Source organism: Coenobita brevimanus, chromosome 69, assembly GCF_032717465.1.
Source record: "Coenobita brevimanus isolate Jiangsu-jjx chromosome 69, ASM3271746v2, whole genome shotgun sequence".
Taxonomy (NCBI): domain Eukaryota; kingdom Metazoa; phylum Arthropoda; class Malacostraca; order Decapoda; family Coenobitidae; genus Coenobita; species Coenobita brevimanus.
This window is the reverse complement of record NC_137022.1, coordinates 19,358,529-19,379,226: the sequence shown is the minus strand read 5'-3', so window position 1 is coordinate 19,379,226 and position 20,698 is coordinate 19,358,529.

Genomic DNA, 20,698 nt, shown 5'->3' with positions numbered 1-20,698 from the left:
TTCAACCTGTTTTTGCCATTACCTTATCCTTATGAGTCCTGAATGTTTTGTTGTTAGTTTGAGCATTAAACTTTAACTTGTAATTTTACCTAACTCTTTTGTTTTGAACCTGGAACTTTACGGGACAGTAGTGATTTTTAGTATTCTCACTTAAAGTGTACATTATCTTTCTCTGTTCCGTAACATAAATTTGGCGACCTCTCATCAGGATATTCAGGATATTATCATAAGGATATTGCTTGATATTTTGTGACTGTTACTTATTCATGATGTCTACTATTACTACACTTGATGAAGCCAAAGATTTTTTGTCAAATGTGCAAACAGTGTGTGATGTGGAAAACAGAACAAAGAATGAACTTGAGCTTGTTGCTCAACAGTTGGGAATTGCTGTTCGCTCTCATCATTCTAAAGATCAAATTGTTGACATGATTAATGAAAGCTTGTTTAATGTAACTCCTCGAAATGAGCAAACGCAGATTGAATTAGCTAAGTTACAGCTAGCCCTGCAGGAGGCTTGTGCGAAGGAAGCTGAATTTCAAGCACAGGCTAAGGAGGCTGAATTTCAGGCAAAAGCTAAGGAGGTTGAATTTCAGGCAAAAGCTAAGGAGGCTGAGGCACAAGTTGAAATTGCTAGGATTCAGGCGGACCATGAGTATCGCATGAAACAAGGTGGAACTGGATCATCTAGCTCTGATGATTTTGATGTGGCTAAAAATGTTAAACTTGTCCCTCCTTTTAGTGAATCTGATTTAACAAAGTATTTTCAGTTGTTTGAGAGGGTAGCTACAGGTTTTAATTGGCCTAAGGAGTATTGGCCAGTACTCCTTCAAACTGTTCTCACCGGTAAAGCTCAAGTAACTTATGCATCTTTGCCTCAGGATCAGTCTGATAATTATGATGTAGTTAAGAGCTTGATTCTTAAGGCCTATGAGCTTGTTCCTGAAGCTTATAGAGTAAAATTTAGGACAACTTACAAGCAAGATAAGCAATCCCATGTTGAGTATGCAAAAATCAAAGAAGATTTGTTAGAGCAGTGGTTAAATTCTAAGAATGTGGATTCTGATTTTGACAAATTTAAGCAGATGATTTTGCTGGAGGACTTCAAAAGGTGTATTTATAAAGATGTAAGCCTATATCTTGATGAGAAAAGAATAGATAATTTGTCTGATGCTGCAGTTTTAGCTGATGAGTACGTTGTCACTCACAAGAGATATTCTAGAGAAAAAGGGAAAGCTGAGAGTAAGTACGTTGCCTCTACTCAGAGTACAGGTAACAGGAAAGAGAATAAGGATGATGTTTCTCAGGAAGTAAATACCAGCTTCACCTCTAGATTTCAGAAAAGTAAATGTACTTATTGTAGTAAGCTTGGTCATACTACGGAGAGATGTTTCAGGAGACAGCGTGATGTGAACAAAAAGGAGTCTTTAAATATTCAGTCAATTGGTCTAGTGTCCACTCTTGAGAGTTCCCAGAATTCTTTAACTGAGTTAACTGAACCTGCTTTGAGGGGTAACTTAAATTCTCATGATGGAGCTCCTCTTTTGAGCAGTAACGTGGGTGACACTCTCAAGAGTTCATGTGCTAATTTCCTGTCTGATGGTTTTGTCAGTCCTCTGGACAGTAATGACAGGAAATCAGTTCAAATATATCGTGATACAGGTGCTTGCCAATCCCTTATGCTGACCAGTGTTCTAGGCTCTAATGTTAATTCCTCTGATGAAACTGTAATCTTACAAGGTGTAGGGAATAATTACTTCTCTGTCCCTCTGTGCAGAGTGAATTTAGAGTCTGGTTTTGTTAATGGTTCTGTTATGGTTGGGTTGGTTGAGACACTCCCAATGTCAGGTGTAACTTTCTTACTTGGAAATGATATTGGTGGAAGTCAAGTGTGTCCAGCTCCTCAGTTGTCTAGTGAGCCAGTGGCTGCGGCCCAGGATTGTGATGTCCCTGATGTGTTCCCTGCATGTGCTGTCACTAGGGCTAAGTCTAAAGTTACTGGTGATTTAGAGGATAATGATGATGATGATGTTATCCTAGCTGACACTTTTCTTGCTAATTTGGACCACTCACCAGATGAGGCAGTACCCGTAGTGTTGATAATTTGTCTCGTCAAGAGTTGGTTGAGTTGCAGGTTGCTGACCCTGAGTTGAAAGGTCTAGCTAACTCTGCTTACAGTGAAGAAGAGTCAGCCGGTGCTTCTACTTGTTATTATGTAAAGTCAGGAGTACTTATGAGGAAGTGGAGACCCCCAACAGCATCAGCCGACTGTGAATGGGAGGTTGTACATCAAGTTGTCATCCCTCGTGTTTGTAGGCAGGATATCATTCGAGTGGCTCATGATACCAGTTTGGCAGGACACCTTGGAGTGAGGAAGACTGTGGCACGCATTTTGAAACACTTCTACTGGCCAGGCATCTTCAGGGATGTTTCCTGGTATTGTAAGTCTTGTCACACCTGTCAAGTTGTGGGGAAGTGTAATCAGACCGAAAAGGTTGCACCTCTAGTTCCCATTCCTCCTTTTGAGGCGCCTTTCACCCGTGTGTTGGTGGATATTGTGGGCCCTCTTCCTGAGACTTCTTCAGGATTTTCTTATGTGTTGACCATGATTGATATGGCTACTCGTTATCCTGAAGCCATTCCACTTAGAAACATCTCAGCAAAGAACGTGGTTAAGGAAATGCTAGGGTTCTTCACAAAGTTTGGTCTGCCCAAGGAGGTACAGTCAGACTGGAGAAATTTCATGTCAAACGTTTTCAAGCAGTCTCTGAAAGAGTTGGGCATCACCCAGATCACGTCTTCAGCTTACCATCCCCAGACCCAAGGAGCGTTGGAGAGATATCATCAAACACTCAAATCGATGCTCAAGAAATACTGTTTGGAACATCAGAAAGACTGGGATAAAGGTCTTGCATTCGTTGTATTTGCTGCAAGAGAATCTCCAAATGAATCACTGGGCTTCTCACCTTTTGAACTACTGTTTGGCCATGAAGTAAGAGGACCCCTTAAGTTACTCAAGGAATGCTGGCTGTCGGAGGAAGATGACGTCAACCTGCTGGAGTATGTGATGAAGTTCAAAGAACGGCTGTCCACTGCTTTACAGCTGGCGAGAGAGAATTTAGGAGCTGCTCAGGAGAAGATGAAGACTTGGTATGATGGGAAGTCCAGGTTACGCCACTTTCAGCCAGGAGATTAGGTTTTGATTCTGCTACCAGTTCATGGGCAACCTCTTCAAGCCAAGTTTAGTGGCCCTTATTTCGTGGAGAAGAAACTCAGTGATGTCAACTATGTCATCGCCACACCAGATCGTAGAAAGAGCAAGCAACTATGTCACATCAACATGCTAAAGTTATATCACAGGCGGGACGAAAATAATCCAGTCTGCACTGTAGCTGTTCCACCCGAGTCTGCAAGTGAAGCTCTCCCATGCAGTATGAGCCTGAGTGATAGTTTGGGGAAGAATCCTGATATCATGAATGATCTCCAGACTAAGCTTTCTCATCTACCTCCCAAGGAAAGGCAGGAGTTTTCGGCATTACTGTAGGAGTACCCGCTAGTGTTCCGTGCCACTCCAGGAAGAACCACTGTGTTGATGCATGATGTCGATGTTGGAGACGCAAAGCCAATTAAATTGCCTCCTTACCGTGTGAACCCAGTAAAAGTTCCTCTCATCCAGAAGGAGCTTGGCTACCTGTTGGACCACAAGATGATTGAGCCCTGTCAGAGCGAGTGGAGTTCTCCTGTCACTCTAGTCCCTAAGCCAGGTGGGTCACAGAGGCTTTGCATCGACTACAGACGTGTTAATCAGATAACCAAAACAGACACTTACCCTCTCCCTCGTGTGGAAGATTGCATAGACAAGATCGGAAAGGCTAGGTACATAAGTAAGTTTGATTTGTTAAAGGGATACTGGCAAGTACCTATGACTGAATGTGTTAGGGAGATCTCATGTTTTGTAACACTAGGAAAGACATTTGCATGTTCTGTAATGCCATGTACAGATTGTTTTAGAGTAATAAGAAATTTCCTTTGTAAATTTCTTTTTCTTTGTTGGGAGGTGTTACATAGCCTATGATTTCATCATCCTTTGTGTAATTTTAACGCACAGTATGCTGCATGTTTGATCACGAGCGTGTTCTGCCTCAGTTCCCCCCTTCTACCGTTATAGTAGAGTAAGTCGTCATTTCTGGAGTTCAGACCAGGATTGTCAACTCTTTGTCCCCATGGCTTCATTTGCGCGTCCTTCTTGCAAGTTGTATCAAGCTCTGCCGGCCCCTATATAATGAGCTCAGTCTCTGCATCATTGTCACTTAGATCTGCTCCTCATTTTGTTCACATCTCTGTCCTCCCCTGTACAGATATTATTATTGTGAGTGCTCAAGAAATCTCCAAACATCTACCAGCTGTGTGTAATTTGAGTATAACTGTTGTATTTTTTCTTGTACTGTATAGCATAAGTTTAATTTGTAGGCCTAGTGAAGTTTTTGTAATTCATGTAGGGATCTTTATGTCCATCAGTTTTAATATGATTTTGTATCTGTAATAATATATCTGGCATTCACTGAGTATTATCTGGTATCACATTTTATCAGGGCTGACTTAGATAAATTTACTCATGCTAATTTCGTGTTAATAGAGGCTATTGCAGTTAACCATATATTCAACCTGTTTTTGCCATTACCTTATCCTTATGAGTCCTGAATGTTTTGTTGTTAGTTTGAGCATTAAACTTTAACTTGTAATTTTACCTAACTCTTTTGTTTTGAACCTGGAACTTTACGGGACAGTAGTGATTTTTAGTATTCTCACTTAAAGTGTACATTATCTTTCTCTGTTCCGTAACAGTGTGTGTGTGTGTGTGTGTGTGTGTGTGTTTAATTATTCATGCAACAGATTGTCACTGTGAGGCTCGCGTGTAGCCAGTCTTGTATAATATATGTGGGTGGTGTCGATAACTACACAGTATACCGATATGTACTGTACCTAGACGTGGATGTGCTCGTATATAAAGACCTGTATGTGTTTGCATATGTCCAGCTATATAAATATGTGTCTGCGGGTGTATGGAACTCCTGTATGTATTTGTTAATGGACGTGTGTGTGTGTGTCTGCGTGTGTGTGTGTGTGTGTGTGTGTAGATACTTTAATGATTTTTTTTGTAGATGTGTAATAATGGGCAGTCTTTGTTTATTTCTGAATGTATTTGTTTATGGATGTGTAGCAAGTACCGGTGTGTGTGTGTGTGTGTGTGTGTGTGTGTGTGTGTGTGTGTGTGTGTGTGTGTGTGTGTAATGATATGTAAGAGGTGTTTATGCGTGTTTAAGAATATAGATGTGTATGTATATGCGAGTGTGCAGGCTTATGTATGAATGTCGCTAGGAGGTGGTGGTCAAATGGTAGAATTGTGGACTGCGGACCAAAATAACTCGAGATCAATCCCACACTGAGGCAATGAACTGTTTGGGGATTGTTTTAGCAGGTACTATTTAAAAAAAAAAAATCGTTGACACTTAAAAACAAAAAAAAAGCATAAATGAGACCACCCTAGTTCGTAATCAGCATAGATGGTTAATATTAATGCCGAAGTGGTGACATGTACAGGTGTAAGAGTGATATTGTGCGTAAGAGAGCCTGTGGATGTAGGGAACGGACAATGTAATCTATGCCCAGAATCGGATACAGAGAAAAGATATCTATATATATTTAATTTTACATGATCAGTTTCGGACAATAATATAATCTTATTTTTAAGTCGAAGTATTATAGAACTCATACATATTATTCTGAAGTATACTGGGTTTAGAAATAGTATCACCAGGTTTCATAGATCATCGCTGCTTGTCTCATTACTTATCGTTATGAGGTGGATCAATATTTATGCCCGCACAAGTGTGTGTGTGTACGTGTGTGTGTGTGTGTGTGTGTGTGTGTGTGTGTTCGAATATCGTGAAGCTCATTGTAAGAATCGCCTCACTTGCTTTATTGTTATGTGAAGTATGTGCTTGAGTATACACAAGAAAGTGCACATGATTTTTTTATTAGTCCACACACACACACACACACACACACACACACACACACACACACACACATACGGCTCAAGATGTGCATAAGCGTATGACTTATACACAGACATACACGGTTGAATGTCCACACGGAGGCAAATGCACATGTACACACCAACACACAGCCAGACACGCACATGATTCATCCTCCCGGCGAAACCGCAGAAAAAATGACATAAAAACAGTTATTTAGGGCACTGTACTCTACCCTGCCTCACCCCTACCCTGCCTACCCTCCTCACCCCTACCCTGCTTACTCTGCCTCACCCCTACCCTGCTTACTCTGCCTCACCCCTACTCAGCCTACCCTGCTCACCCCTACCCTGCCTACCCTGCCTCACTCCTACCCAGCCTACCCTGCCTTACCCTTACCCTGCTTACCCTGCCTCACCCCTGCCCAGCCTACCCTGCTCACCCTTATCCTGCCTACCCTGCTTCACCCAAGCCTTACCCAACACAGTCTGCCTCACCCCTACCCAGCCGACCCTGCTTCACCCCTGCCTTACCAGCCCTGGCTACCCTGCCTGAAGCCTATCCATCCTGTTTCACCATTGCCTACCCTTACTCACCCATGTCTACTTTGCCTCACTCTCACCTACTCTGCCTTACCCCAACCTTCCCTCACCAGTTCATATTCCCCCTCAATCACCACCCAGCTTCCTCCCCCACTCACCTCCCCACTCCCCTTCCTTCTCACTAACCTCACCCTAAATTCACCTCCCCAGCTCTCCCTCCCACTCATTTCCTCTCATTCACCCACTCACTCGCCTCACCCTTCACTCACTAACCCACCCACACCTCCCTTCCTCCACTCCTCTTCCCACTCACGCCTTACTCCACCTCCCTCTCACATACCAACCTCCTTCATTCTTCCTTTTGTTCCTTACCATTTTCCTTGCATGTTTGTGTCGATTTATCTTTCTGTCCCTCCCCCTCTCCCTTGCACCCCTTCACTCTCACAGCTTCATATTTTCCTCTCCCCTTCCGTTCCCGTCCCCCACTCACCCTCCTTCCCACTAACTCCCCAGTCTCCCTTCCTCTTATGCTTATACTAACCCCTTCCTCACCTTCTTCCACTCACCCTCCCTTTTATTTCACCTCCCCTTCCCTCCGTTTTCCCTCTCACCTTCCTCACCCTCATTCTCACTCCACCTCCCTCCTCTGGTTTTCACGTCACCTCCCTCCCGCTCTCTCTCCCCGTCTCCCCTTCACCCCCCCCTCTGGCCCTCACAGCTAATATAGCGTGTCAGCAAAAGTGTGTCACATTTCTTCGCTCACTTCAGCTCATGATCGATCGGACGGGGGAGGCCAAAGGAAGGCGGCTTGTGAAAGTGAACTAACCTTTTTTGTACAAATCTTTCTAGTGCGTACGAAAAATTATTACATTGATTATGGATTGAGTCTTTTATTATTTTCATTTGATTTTATTGCACGTTTTTATCGAATATTTGTTGATGTGTGAACGAAACTTTTTGATACACGAACAATTTTTGTATTGGATTTTGGGTTGCCAGGTTTTTATTTTTAGCGTTTCATTGCACAGCATTTTTTTGTGTGTGTGTGTGTGAAAACTATTTTTTGATAAGCACGAAACATATATGGATTTGGGTTTTGATTTTTTATGAATATTAATCATATATAGTATTACACGTTTGTTTTTTTCCTTTTTTTTTTTCGTCTTTTGGCACTGGAAATGACAGGAATTCATTTTTTTTTTTTTTATAACTTTTCCGACTGACGATGACACATTGGATTTAAAATTTCTTGTTGATTTTTTTTTTTTTACTGTCCACGTAGTGTATTTTCACCACTGAAAATGAGATATAGGTGGTAGCCTTCACTATCCACTCACTCGATGTAGTGCTGCCCTCAAATTACACTGATAAGTCAAATGTTTCCCTATTATCCAAAAATCCTTTTTACTATGTTTGATGGTAATCAAATGACGAAATGACGCCTGGTGGGCTACTAGACCAAGACGCTCCAAGCGGCTGGGGGCTGTAAGGGTATGGGCCAAAAAGAACTGGATGATGATGATAATGTTGAGGATGATGATAAATGGTGATAAAGATAAGAGTGGTTATTATATGACTTACTTGTCATTTTAGGTTCTTTGACAGACGAATTAGTATAAGGGATTTTTGGTTATCATTCCAGTTCCTAATTTCATTGGTGTCATTTTTTTGTTTTTTTTGTTCCTCAACATGAATTAGGGTTTAACTTTTTTTTGTATGCTCAGCTTGCATGGACGAAAAACTTTATTCAGATTTTTATTTATTTATTTACCTATCCGTTTTTTCCTTTATCGTTGGGAGGATGAGTCTGTAAGGAATATCATTTTGATTGTAGGAAAAAAAAGTTAACTTCGAGCTAGCTGATTAGGGTGCATAATTCTGAAACTATATTAAGAGTATGGTAGGAGGAGGAAGGGCTTGGCATGGCAGAAAAAGTAAAGGAGGGTTGGGGAAGGCAAGGTAGGACAGGTAGTGGGAGGTAAGGCAGGGAAGGGCCGGGAAGGAAGGGCAGAGCAACGAAAGGAGGACCGGAGGAGGCAAGTCAGGCCGGGCAAGGCAGAGCAGGCTAGGACAGGGAAGGAAGGGTAAAAGAAAGCATGGCAGGGCACAGTGGGAAGATCAGGAAGGCAGGGTAAGGGAAAGCATGGCAGGGCACAGTGGGAGCCAGAGAAAGGCAGGGTATGGCTGCGAGGAATTAGTAGGGGGGGATAGGGCACGGCAGGGCAGAGTAGAGGGAGCCTGGGCTGGGTAGGAAAGAATGGTTAAAGGAGGCATGTAAGGTAGGGTAAAGGGACAGTCAGATCCAACCTCAGTGCAGTCAAGCTATTATAGACTAAGCATGCATTCTTTTACCCTTTGATCAATATATCCGGTGCTTCATTATTGCATATGTTTCATTGATCCCTACAGTTTTCATCCTATCCCTGCTACAAACCTACCCCACATATGTCTTTTCATACTCGTGCCGTTGAAATTCTCTCACACACACATTTCGGTACGCTAATTTGGATACTTACTGTCTTGTAATCATCTGTGGTGCCTGTCGTACTCAGTATAATGGTCTATATCAAGGCCTTCCTAGAAACCATCTTCTTTTCACCCTCGTGCCACGCTAACAATGTACAGTAGCTTGCTCATTTTTTTCACCAATTCAGTCATTCTCCATTCACCAGAGCTCATTAGACTGTACCCAGATTAGGATACATAAAAAAGATAGATAGTTAGATAGAATGATAGATAGATAAATACAACGCCTTGGGAACCACTTTTCACAGCAAGTCACATTAATTTTTCACATTCACGCTCGGACGTTGCTGCAGTCGTTCACACAATGAGAAAATATGTACAAAGATCTCATTTACAGTTATCAGTCAACACACCACCATCTGCATAGGCTACATCAGTATTCCATTTTCCACCATCTTCATCAACTTCACTCCAGTTTCCCTCACTCTTCTTTAATCCTCTCTCATAACTTCATCCATGTGTAGGGTGTTTTAGCAGTCCATTCTCACAGGGGATTCTATACTTAAAATTCTATCATTGAAACGATTAGGGCGCCAATTATGTGCAGCTACAGGTCAAAGATTTGTTTAAGGTTTGTGATAGTTTTTGGTATTATGTCCCCGCAGTGTTGCTGCAATCGTCTCTTAAAGGCTTGCTGTTCATATTATGCAATGAGTACAGAGCTTAGAAACACGCTAAATTTACAGAACGTCATGGAGGAGGTCACAGATCCTTTAATCAATCCAGCACTCATTTTTAATCACATACAAGATTGAAACGCTACAGTACGAAGACGTCATTCCTATTTCATATTTTCACTGGCAGGTAATATTATCAAGTTTAGATGAGATCCTCTGTAGTGAACTTCATATTTTCTACCTGCAGTGGTAAGTTATCTTGATTCGAGCCTATCTAATAGTGTTATTCTTGGCTCTTTCCCTCCTGTTGCTTTTTCTTTGCTTAATTCATGGTACTGAGGACTTTATTTAGCGTAGAAGAGACATGTAGTATTTTATTCGTGGTCACACTACAGTAAGCGAATATATTTACCTGAAAGCGAGTAGAGAGGCAGGAGAAAGTCAGATATCCAAAGCTACAGTAACCCAGAATCACACAAGCTTGTGTAATATTGCAGTGTCTGGTTCTGTCCCTCTTGTGTTGTTCTGCCTGGGGGACAGAGTTAATAATTATCAGTAGGTACAATAGGGTAGAAAAGTTTACGTACTATTCCACTATGTCTGCCCAATTCTTAGGGCATGTACGTCACTTTCCTTCCTGGCTAGAGAATCATCTATAGTCGGAGAAACATATCAAGCCCCTTCAGCTTAGGAATACTAGCTAGCAGGGGTAAACAACAAGTAGAAGCGATGAAATACTAGGCTGTCGTTTTGCTTTTCCTATTCGAGGGTGGGTAGTATTATAAAAAAGGATCATCTATGGGCAGAAAAACATATCAGGCCTCCCTCAGCATAGGAACATTAGCCAGTACAGGGAAGTCAAGAGAAGAGGTAAAATACTAGGCGGCCTTTCCTTCCTGCCCGCACAGTAGCTTAACCCTATTTGTGGCCTGGTTTTATTATTAAAGACGATCATCTATGGGTAGAGAAACAGGCCGACTTCCCTCAGCATAGGACCATAAGACAGTATAGGGAAATCATACTTAGAAGAGGTGAAATCCTAACTGCAATTTTATTTTCCCAGTAAGCATGATAGCCTAACCCCATTCGAAGTTGTGTAGCATTATAAAAAAGGTTCACGCAAGGGCAGACAATCATACCAAGCCTCCCTCAGCTTAGAAGTATCAGCCAGCAGAAGAAAACTATATATAGGAGAGGTTAATAATGGAAGGGCTTTTATTCCCCCCCGTACAATAGCCTAACCCTATTCCAGGAGGTGTAATATTGTGTGGTATCTGGTTCCATCCCTCTTGTGGCTTCTGTTTTTTTCCCCCCAAGAGGGTTGATTGATGAGAGAATGATATGATACGGTTTCTGCCCTCACTTTCTCTCTACCGTCCTCCCTCCCTCCCTCCCTCCGGTTCTCTCTTTTTTAGCTATCCGTACCCCCTCCCATTCTCTCTCTCTCTCTCTCTCTCTCTCTCTCTCTCTCTCTCTCTCTCTCTCTCTCTTCTCTACTTTCTCCCTTTTCCATTGTTTCCCTGCTTCCTTATGCCTCCTTCCCTTTCCTTTTCATCTCCTTTTTTCCTTCCTCACCCCTTTATGGCTCCTTCTTCTTTTCCTCTTTTTGCCTCCACAAAGGATATGTCTTTGCTGGCGTTTTTCTATTTTTCTGTTTGTCTGTTAGCAGGATTACTCAAAGACTTATGAACGGATTTTGCTGAAACTTTTTGGAGGGTTAGGGTATGGCCTAAAGAACAGTCCATTGGATTTTGGTGATAAGTCATCATACGGATCCAGGAATATTTTAAAATGAGTCTTTACCATTGCGGGATAGTGGCAATTCCAACATCTACAATGCTTGCACTTCAGCCTTGCCGGAGGTTTGCAGTCTCGGATCTCTCTTGTTTCTTTCCGTTCTTCTTGTTTTTCTTCTTCTTCCCTCCGTGTTCATTCTCTCCCTCCTCTTTCTCATTTTTCTCATCTCTCTCTTTTTCTCCGTTTTTTCGTCTTCCTTCTCTCTTCCTCTTTCTCTTCAGTTTTCTTTCTTTAACTCTTCCTCCTCCCTTTTCACACTCCTTTCTCTTTTCTTGTTTTCCTTCCTTCCATTTATTTATCTATTCTTGCACTGTCCTTATTTCCTGCCACTCTCTCCTTTTTCTCTCCACGTTGATGTTCCCCCATGGATCTATTTACCCCTCTCTCCCCCCCCCCTCTCTCTCTCTCTCTCTCTCACACACACACACACACACACACACACAACATTGTTCATTCATTGTCACCCACATTTCCTGTTTCACTCAGCCCTGTCCCACACCCTCGCCCCACCTCTTCGTCTGCAATCCTTTCTCTTGCTTTACCCTCCATTCAGTTTCTTTGCCTCCTTCTTCTTCCCTATCTTTCCTCCCCTCGCCCCTTCCCAGGTTTCATTCCGCACCCTTCCTGCGTTTCCCTCCCTCCCATTTTAGCCTTTACTTCTTCGTCCTTCCTTCGGTTCCTCTCTCTCTCTCTCTCTCTCTCTCTCTCCCTCTCTCTCTCTCTCTCTCTCTCTCTCTCTCTCTCTCTCTCTCTCTCTCTCTCTCTCTCTCTCTCTCTCTCTCTCTCTCTCTCTCTGACAGTATTTGCCTGGTCTGTTCACGTGTTTCTTCTTGACTATTTTGTTCGTTATTTTGCCTCACACAAAGTGTCATCTACGCTAGGCTGTGTCCATTCCTCTCTCCGTTTCCCTGACCATTTCCTTCCTCTTCATTACTCCTTCACTTTTTTCCTCTTTCTTTTATAGCCTCTCCCCCCTCCGTCAATGCTCTTGTTTCTTCTCTCCCCTCCCTCTCCAGTTTATTTTCGTTTCCTCCCCTTGTATGCTTCCCTTCTTTTCTTCCTGTCTGTTAGTTCTTACATTTTCTTTTTCATACTCTGTCTGTCTGTCTGTCTGTCTCCGTCTCTCTCTCTCTCTCTCTCTCTCTCTCTCTCTCTCTCTCTCTCGTGAAGTTATAGCAGGTTAAGGAGTCTGGTTAGGCAAGTATGAGGCGCAGACGATGAAGCAGAATATAGTGGTTGCAGGCAGTGTTTTGGTTTGCGATCAGTTATCTTTTTTATTTTCTTTTTTCTTCTCCTTCTAAGACACTCATCAAATCAATATAATATGATGCGGGGTTCAGCAAAAAGAAACTGACGGCAACAACAAAACAAAAATAGGTATAGAATAGATGATCGCCGAGTCGTTGAAGCAAGCCTGTTCTTTGTTAATGACACCTGATACCTGGTGACTCTCCACCTTACAAACTCACCTGGGCCGTATTCTCGTCTGTTAAGGAGACTCCCTAACACATTTTTCTTAGCGATTTACTCTTGGACACGGCTGGCTAATATCGCAAGTTATTTATGCAGAATGTGGTGATATTAAAATGAAACTCAGAAGAGGACAGCGTGGTGTTATAAGCAAAATAATTCGCTTAGGAGAAGGTGTTAGGGAGCTTCCTTAACCCACAAGAATACGGGCCTTGGACTTGAACCCGTCAGAGTATCCCTTCTAACCTATCAAGCCACTTCGGATAATGACCTTACCCTCTTGATCCCTCTTGTCCTTCTCCCACTCACCCCCCTCCTCTTCATCTCACTCCCCTCTTCCTCTTACTCTCCCCTTTCTTCCCCCCTCCACCCTTCCCCTTACTCCCCCTCCTCAATCGTCATTCACTTAACTCTCTCTCTCTCTCTCTCTCTCTGTGGGAGGGTTGGGGGTAAGGGGCGTGGTGATAGTAACAGTCGAGCGGGTTGCTGTGGTTATGCTCTCTCTCTCTCTCTCTCTCTCTCTCTCTCTCTCTCTCTCTCTCTCTCTCTCTCTCCGAAGCCTAGGAAGCCAGCAGTGCTCTGATCGTTTAATATTCCATGTTTATTTATGGTCGGTAATTCTCATGGACGTCCGAGATTCTCATATAACAAAGCAATATTTGAACCTTTCCAACCTCTATGAATATCGCTACTGAATTTAACAAGATTTCATTAGATTCTGACAGCTGATATAAGAGAACAAAGGACCGTAAATGCGCCACATATTCTCTGAGATCTGATGCCATTTGAAAGAATGCTTTTAAGCTTAAGTGGTGAGTAAGACTGCGTATATATGCATTTGTCTTCACCTATACAGTATAGCCAAGTGACACTTCCGCGTCTAGTCACATGGAATATTAACTTGAAATAAAGCATGAAAACTAAATGATCTTGGGCAACAATTAACTTCTAAGTAGACGTATTTATTATAAGAGTTAGGGTTTTCTATGGATACAACCTCTTGCTTCCAACAGTTCTACATGTCATCTCTTTGGGACTAACCGCTGGACATACTATAAGCATTACTTGTATAATGGTATCATAAGGCGTTTAGTCTAACCCGATGAAAAAGCCAGATCCCCCTGCATTCAAATAACAGCAAGTATGGTGAGAGTGGAGGATTTATTTGACTTTAGTTGCTTGGTTTTGACCTGAAGAAACTCGTCCACACGCACACTCGCAGTCGCATGAAATTCGAGGAAACTCAGTTCGGATATGGGAGTGAGTCTCCTTGGTTAACAGTTAAACTGACTCCAGTCTGGTAGCACTTGGCCATCAGATGAACTGAAATGTGTTAGAGACCTTCTTCAACTTAGGTTATGCACGCTGTAGTGACCAGAGAGACTCATTTTGACCTCATAACGAAGGTTTGTCCAATGTCATGCAATCACGACGAAGTATTCAAGTTGTGGCAGTGTCCCGATTCCGTCAGGTGAAAACAAAAAGATTATATCACAGATCTGTTAACTTCCAACCATAAGACGTGCTTTGTACTTTATTTTGTTACTACGTGACAAGTTTATTCAGCTCATGGTTGGTTTTTCGAACTGGAGGAGTTAGATACAACTTTCATTAGCCCCTTTTCTGATAGACATGATTCTGAACTTGTGTCGTCAGGAGGTAGCCAGAGTACAATAAAACAATAAGTTATCATAGTTAACGAGTGAATAAAGTAAAATTTACGTTATCGTAGTGAGAGTTTGTGCCATGTTGGTGGGATCTTATTGAAAACGGGTGGAAGTCATATTAGCCAAACCCAGGAACCATACTGACAAAGTTCCCTTGGTATTAGATTGTTTAAGTACGGTACATAAAATGAGGGGATAGCTATGGTAAGTCGGAAGGTATATTCTAGGCCGCTCCTGTAAGAGTGTGACTAAGCTACTAGAACAACACAAAGATAGCAAAGAAGAAGGCAGTTTGTTCTTATATATTCATTCATACAGGTACAGTAATATTCAGAAGGAGGATAGAAAGAATCCTGAGGTCAAGTAATACTAAAAGCAAAGTGATTTTCTGGTAACAGTAAATTGCTGTGTAAGTGCTGTTCTAGTCTAATGTTGTCACTTGGATTTTTTGCAGCTAACCAATTGACCGTGTTATTTGCAGCTCCGGGAATGGAACCTAAGTTGTCCGAACACAAGCCCGAAGTACAAACACAGACACACGGCTACTGCTACAGTTTATTTTAGTTCTACCTCTGGGCAAAAAATTCTATGGAGATCCTATGCCGGCCTCCGGGAGCATAATTTTTTTTTGGTCAAAATGTGATCGTTCATTAAATATAGTAAAAGTTTTTCAATCGTGATGGGACCAAGTTTTACATCAGCGATTTTTTTGCGATTTTGATGCCAATTTTGATGCGATTTGAATGTGTTTCGGCTGCCCAAAATTCACACACACACACACACACACACACACACACACACACACACACACATACACACACACACGTGGCTACTGCTATAGTATATTGGATAAGTGCTTGTGGGGCCCCTCGCACTTGCTCCTGCGGAGGGCTCTCGCGTTTATGTGCTGTTCTAGTGTAAAGTTGTCACTTGGATTTTTTGCAGCTAACCAATTGATTGTGTTATTTGCAGCTTCGGGAATGGAACCCAAGTTGTCCGAACGCACATCCGAAGTACACACACAGACACGGCTAATGCTACAGTTTTAGTTCTACCTCTGGGCAAAAAAATTCTACGGAAATCCCATGCCCGGCTTCGGAAGCAGCGTTTTTTGGTCAAAATGTGATCGTTCATTAAAATATAGTAAAAGTTTTTCAATCGTGATGGGACCAAGTTTTTTCACATCAGCTATATTTTTGCGATTTTTGTGCCAATTTTGGTGCGATTTGAATGTGTAGTTTCGGCTACCCAAAACACACACACACACACACACACACACACACACACACACACACACACACACACACGGCTAGTGCTATAGTATAATAGATAGGAGGAAAAAGTTGAAAACGGAATATTACTATTATTCACACTTTTCCTGCTCTCTAGTCTCCCTCGCTCCTCCTTCTTTCTCCTTCCTGTGTCTCTGTGTATTATTCCTCTCACATGCTTTCCTCGTCTTGGCCTTCGTTAGTCCTCTTCTCTTTCTCTCTTACTCCCTGATTCTCATTCTCCTCCTGTATTTCTCTCTTCCTCCTCTTTTTCCTATCTTACTTCTTTCTCTTCTTGCGCCTGTCTCCTTTCCTCCCTTTTATCTTATACTTTCTTTCTCTTCCTCTCTTTCTGCTCTTTCTCTATCCCAATTGCTTTACTATCCTCGTCTTTGTTATAACCCACGCTATAACAAACCGCCTCAAAAGGACCGCCGAATCTGTTGCTTTTTACATTTCTCTCTGCTCCTTTGTATTTCTGTCTTTGTCCCTGCATTCTCTCTGTCGCTCTTCCTACTTTTATTCTCATCCTGGTCTTACTCTCTTAGTCCCCTCTGTCTCCCTCCTGGCTTTTCCTCTTTCTTCTGTGCCTCATTTACGCCCGACCTGTCTCTTCCCGTCTTCTCTCTCTCTCTCTCTCTCTCTCTCTCTCTCTCTCTCTCTCTCACCGCAAGTTCGATAACAGAGAGTCTGGTCTGTTTTCGGATATCTGTTATGAAATGTGGCGCTGAGAGAGAGAGAGAGAGAGAGAGAGAGAGAGAGAGAGAGAGAGAGTATCGACGTGGGTTTGGAATTGATTTTCTATTTGTTCTGGCGTGGATGGTTGACTTAGTGGCCATTACATCCCTACTGAGTAAAGATCGCTGTTCCCACGTCACACAACACGTCACAATGTATAGCCGAAGACAAAAGTTCATTGGTCTCGGGACAATATTATGTTGATCGCTTGATGGCAACACTCACCGAGCTCGCTCGCTCTCTCTCTCTCTCTCTCTCTCTCTCTCTCAGCCCCGTGAGTTTCATCGAAGCATGGGCGTTTTTATGAAGTGATGGGCATAATACTGAGGCGAGACCAGGACGATAAAGTTATGATTTTTTTGTGTTCTGCATTTTCCCACTTTATCTCTTCAGTTCGTTCTTTGGCTTCCTCTTCTTCTCCTCCCAGCCACCCACTCTCATGCACCGTCACACTGTTCTCTTCTTTCACCTCCCTCGTGGTCACTTTCGCCTCCTCCTCCTCCTCCTCCTCCTCCCACCCACTCTCTCTCGTGCATTGTATGAGTCAGCTTCCCACTCGCCATTCTCTCCATATGGCGTGGGTGTGAGGAGGCAGTAGTAGGTGTGTGTGTGTGTGTGTGTGTGTGTGTGTGTGTGTGTGTGTGACGTCAGAGCAAGTCCAACCTCACGTGACTTCCGGCTCATTGTAAACAAACATAAGAGTGGGGAGACCCTTACGGCAGACACTAACTCTTTCTCTTTCCTCACTCTTTCTCTTTCTTCTCTCTCTTTCCCTCTCTCTCTCTCTCTCTCTCTCTGTATCTATCTGTCCATCTATCTATATATATATATACATATACAAGTATATACACACACACACGCATGTATATATATACACACACATGTATATATAAACACACACACACACACATATATATCTATCTGTCTATCATCTATCTATCTATCACCATCTAATCCTGTGTTGCCCCACGAAGAGCGTAGGAACCAGTGGCTAGGTAAGTTGATCTTGACAATTAAGATGAGAGTTACCAGCCTCACTTATCCCTGAATGGCATTACGTGAGCAATAATCCCCAACCACCCCTTAGATATAAACCTACACAGGCTCAATCCGTCTGGAGAGCCTTAATTACTCACTAAAGCACCAGGCGACATAATTTGGTTATATGGTAACCACCCAGCGTTGTGAATGATTTCTTGGTGTAGAGTAAACCATCTGGCTTGTCACTCAGTGTAAAGTCACCCGTAGACAGAAGGAAGAGGAAAGAAGGAAGGAAAAAAAGAAGGAAGAGGAAGGTAGGTAAGAAGGAAGGAAGAGAGGAAGGGGCAGTCACCCGAGAGCAGCACTGCGTCTAGAAATATATATATATATATATATATATATATATATATATATTCCTTCCAGATCTGTCTATTTATCTGTCTATCTATCTGTCTATCAGTCTACCTATCTGGCTTACTTTCCTTTACTTTTATATATTTTCTTTACCACCCTCCCCCCCTCCCTCCCTCCCCCTCTGTCAGTCTGTCTATTTGTCTGTCTGTCTTGTCTGTCTGTCTTGTCTGTCTGTCTATGTATCTGTCTGTCTGTCTCTCTTATATATATATATATATATATATATATATATATATATATATATATATATATATGTATTTATAAATAGATAGATAGATAGATAGATAGATAGATAGATATATCCCATTGGCTCCCAGAGTTCCTGTGCAAGGGATTTTGCTGGAAGGGTGCTAGGCGTACCGCCCTCCGCGTGTCGGCCCATAGTCACGAAGCTCATAGGTCCCCACCCCAGGATTCCCTTCTTTATTAAATTTTGAAAATGCCCAGTTCCGTCCTATATTGAGGACACTGGACGATAACGGGATATATATATTTTCCCTCTAGATCTGTTTGTCTATTTATCTCTCTATTTTTATTTCTATTTATCTTCGTTACTTTACTATTTTTTTGGCATTTCCGTTCTTCTCTTCCTAATCTAGACTTCCTCTCTCTCTCTCTCTCTCTCTCTCTCACACACACACACACACACACACACACACACACACACACACACACACACACACACATGTTCCCTCTACTCCTCCGTCTGCCCGCCCCTAACACCCTTACACCCTTACTCCCTCCCTCCCCAGCCCCGGCAGGTCAGTCATCATGGAATGCGAAGGGCAGTGCACGCTCACAGCTTCCTGGAAGGGCACGGGAAGGAAGGGCAGAGTAGGACTGGGGCATGGTCGGGTTAAGTAGGGTACGAAAGGGCTGGGTAGGTTAGGATTTGTAGGCTGGATAGTACTGAACCTGGGTAAGACTAAGGTAGGGCAGGGTAAAGTAGGAGTGGAATGGGCTAGGGCTGACCTGGGACAGGGTAAGTGTGTGGGGCTGAGCAGGTCAAGGTATAACATCATGGGCAAGGTAAATTGGAACACAGCAGGGCAGAGTCTGGGGCAGTATAAGACAGGGTAGGTTAGGTACGGAGTATAAGGCAGGACAGGGTAGGTGTGGAGCAGGATAAGGCAGAACAGAGCAGGCTAAAGTAGATCTTGGTTAGAACGAAACTGGCAGGGCAGGGTAGGAATGGAGCAGGGCAGGGCAGAAGAGGGCCGGGCAGTGAGGGTGTGAGGCAGGGTAATGTAGCACAGAGTAGAGCAGGGTGGGTGTGGGGCAGAGTAAGCCAGAATAGGAAACAGTGTAGGACTGGGTAAGAAAAAGACAGGGCAGGACAGAGCAGCGCAAAGCATGGAGCGACTGACAAATAAAAACAGTATTCTCGTTGACAGTAGGGAGTCGTCGTCGAAGCATTTCCCTTAGCAGTTTATTTTATATAGTGCACCTACTGTTCTCTCTTGTTATATACATCATTTTTTAACATTAATATATTTGCTACAGTGAATATGCAAAGGTGTTTTTACGTATTTCAGCAAAATATATCACTGAGTAAAATGTTGTACAAAATCCCTCTAACTCTTGCAAATACTACCCTCAATAACACGAGTACATTTTTTTTTCTCCTGCGATGAGTGTATCTTCTTGATTATATTAGTTATAATAAAACTTTAATCTGCATTTGTGAGAAAAAAGAAGTGATGCCTCTTCCCCGTCCACTACACTTCTCAGAAAACCATCACGATCCTTGTAAAGGACAAACATGGAGGACTTACTGGCAAAAGTGAACAGGAAAATATTTGATCTATCTCTGTTTTATAGTTTTGGAAGAAGAAAATGTTCACAAAATATAGCTAATTTTAATCTAGTCATGACAGTCACCTTACAGTAGTCACACACACACACACACACACACACACACACACACACACACACCCTATAATGTTAATAAAGTTATTTAATCGAATTTTGACTCGATTGTCTGAACACTAATAATTGCTTCTGGCAGCTTGTTTCACTGCGACTGTTAACGTAATTGTTCCAATAGTTTTGTTGGACGTATTACTTTTATTTTTTTAAAGTCTAATGACGATATTTATTTTGTTCTTCCAGTGTCCTGACGGTTTTATCTGTCTGGCTACAGATTTTCGAACTGAAACACTTGGGTGTGTATTCCTTTACTTCTTTACAAAGGGGTCCTCCCAGATAGAGTAAAATCATCTCATACTACCAAGAATGAATTGAAACGGCTCTCGGATTGAAAAGGTTAAGATGAATTCCATAATTTTAACTGCAGCATCACTCTATTATGTATTATTTTGCCGTACTTAATGTCGTCGATATTGTTCATGATTTCAAATATTTGAATTGAAATTCTGTTTTTTTTTTTTTCAAGCAGCCTGCATATCTTCAGTTCTTCATAAGGAAAATTCCTCACTGAAAGGATTAGCTGGGTAACTTGCATCTTTACTGTTTCTTGACCTTCATCTTAACCTCTTCACTCTGATGACAACTGTTTCTTTTTTTCTTTTTTGCTACCTCCAGACGATTTTGTTTGTGCTGGAAGGACCTGTGGTAGTGGTGGGGTTATGAAGCCTGTATGTAGCCCCTCCAGTTCGAAATGTATCTTTGATTTAG